This window comes from Pinus tabuliformis, chromosome 8 (assembly GCF_031772625.1).
Source record: "Pinus tabuliformis cultivar Carrire ecotype Pingquan chromosome 8, CPIR1, whole genome shotgun sequence".
NCBI lineage: Eukaryota > Viridiplantae > Streptophyta > Pinopsida > Pinales > Pinaceae > Pinus > Pinus tabuliformis.
In genome coordinates, this window is record NC_142294.1 from 1,250,205,440 (window position 1) to 1,250,208,462 (window position 3,023).

Here is a 3,023-nt window from a genome sequence, read left to right on the forward strand (position 1 = left end):
GGGTGAATTTTCTTAAGAGAGTTCAAGAGTGAATAAAATGGAGGACTTTTATGTAAAGGATCTTGTAGATGAGAATCAAGTTTAAGGGAAGGAAAATCTTGATAAAGAGGATTTCCTATAACGTGGACAAGAGTTTGAGGGAAAGTACACTCTTCCTCAATAATATCATCTATACTCAATAAACTCGGTGCATGTCATTCTTCTTTAGCACCTGAAGATAATGGTTGTAAATGAAACAAAGATTGTAAATCAGACAAACTTAGAGGAGTTTAGGAATAAATTCCTAAATTGACTATTGTAGTAACTTGTGGTTCCTTAGGTTGAATTCCCACAGGCTATAAGATTTCAGAGTCTGCAAATCCAAGTTCTATAACTTCAAGTTCTAATGTCTCGAAAAATTTTGGTTGAGAAGTTTCAACTGTCTCTAACTCATCAGTTTCCAAGGATGTAACTCCAATATTGATACTAATGGGAAGTGATGATTCTGGATTAATTTCGGATGTAGTTACAGATGCAGTATCTTTTGAAGCACCATATTTGGTAGTTTTCATTTTCTTATTTTTACTACATCCAAGTGTTGCCTCTGGAGGTTGGATTTACACAGTCCTTACATATTCAAAAGACTCCGGAAGACAATATAATCAAAACAAAATTCAAAGAAAGGTAAGGAAATGGATTCTTTTTCCACTTATAGGGGTCATCATAGGTGATATATAGCAACCAATGTGAGTCATCGTACTTACAGGGAGAGACAAGTGTGTTAGGTCAGTTTGTCTTAGAACAGAAAGTGTGTTTTGCCGAATTTACTTAAACACACAGAAAAATAACCCTAACCAAGCTCAAAATAATTCTTTCTTAGGTTCAATAATTGTGTGAACAAGCCAAAAAGAGTCGTTTTCAGAGATCCTAAAATACTAGATGAAAGAAACCACTAAAGAACATATAGTTCCCCAATATAGTCGCCATGTTGTTTTATGTATAAATTCCTTATGCAAAAAGAAAAAATATCCCTAGACCTAGTGTCCTGATATAGATGTAACCAAGACAAAATTTCTTTACTTTCCTTATTGAAGATTGAAATATGGAAGAAAGACCTAATTGGAAACCAATGTAAACTCTCTTCTTCTCCTCTCTTGCAAACTTTAGCTCCAATTCCAAATTCTATAAGTGGGACCTACAAAACATCTAAAGCAAGGAAGAGAACCAAAGCATTCAAATAACACATACAAACATCTCCAAACAACAAACCAAAGAGTCATTGTTCTACATATGCATAAATGAGACATAACTAGGGAAGATTACAAAGCTAGAAAACCTTAACCTTGTAGATCTCTCCAAGCTATCTTATCTTTCCTTTGTCATAAAAGAAAATATTTAATCATTCCTCATGTACATACATGGATTATGAACCTCTAGACACAAATGGGCAAGATCAGGTCATAACTAAGACTCTCAAAAGCCAAGACAGTCCCAATAGTAGGTAATGCATTTATAGGAGAGATGAAGAGGTTGTAGGTCAATTAAACTAGGGTAAGATCCAATTGAGAAGGGGATAAGGACCATGGGATAAATAATAAGACCTCATTTGTAGGAAGTTGAGCACATCTTTAACATAGAAATATTAATTTTATGTATATATACACGATTTCATCTTTTAAAAAAAGGAGACACACATCGAATGAAAATTAATAGGGATCATTCATGTTGAATATGACGTTATGATATCTATAAAAACACTTATTTTTCCTCAATTATAAGGTTAAGGTTAAAATTTAATTCGCTTTAAGGATCATCTATCTGTGGCAGTTGAACTCGCTACTTTATTCAATTGCTATCTCATAGGACTCCTATATTTGAATCTACAATGTTTAATATTTTAAAGCTCTTCCTTTTTCTTTTATTTTTTAAATAGTTTATTAGTTACGCTTTTCCATTTTTGTTTTTCAAAATATATATTGAGGACAGTGCAATCATTCACATTTACACTATAGTTGGTCGTGGACGTAACGAATGAGATTCACATTGGATTTGGATTTTGAAGACATGTATTTCGCTGCAACTCCAATCAGATTCATGCACCTATCGACGTTTCTAGAGTAGCAGACCAGTAGCGGTATCAGAAATTTTCTTTCCTTCTGTCATACATATGTAAATGAATATTTTCTTCTCCCTTTTTTTTTTAATATGTTGTATGGATAGTGACTCACATAAGCACAGTTACCGCATTTCAAAGCCCTGTATAGTGTTGGCCATTTCTGAAGATTAATATAATATATTCACAAATCATCACAATATATTTTTCATTCTGAAGAGAAATATAATATATTCACAAATCATCCGAATATATTATGAAAACACATGCGGTTGTACAGTCAATGAAGGGCCTCAGAAACAGTCAACGTTCAGGAGAACAGTTAACCTTTCGAGTACGCATTGGAGTAATGCGGCCGTGAGGAATTTCAAAATGAAAAATCCAAGACGACGTCAGCGAAACAAATGTAGAGCGTGCAAACTCATCCTCCGGCCGAAATTTGAGGAAATATGTTGAAAATATGTTGCGGATACTTATAATAATAGATGTCATTTTGTGGGGTTGTGCTGTGGTTGATGAGTTGGAGCTTTGCATTATTGACTCAACTGCGCGATACATATATGTATATATCACTTCTATAAAATATTTTGTAATTGTCGCTACTCTATTAATTATTAATAATTAATTAATTATTTATTTGATAAATTAATTAATAATATTTATATTAATAAACAATTAACAATATGAATAACAACTTTGAAATAACAATATTTATAATAACAAAATAATAATAATGGTCGGTAATCGGTAGTTGTCGCTACTTATTAATTATTAATAATTAATTAATTAATGAATTAATTAAAAATATTTATATCAATAAATATAATGAACAATATTAATAACAACTTTGAATTAACCATACTCATAATAAAAAAATAATAATAATAACTATTATTATTATGAATGAATAAATTATTATTAATATTTATTA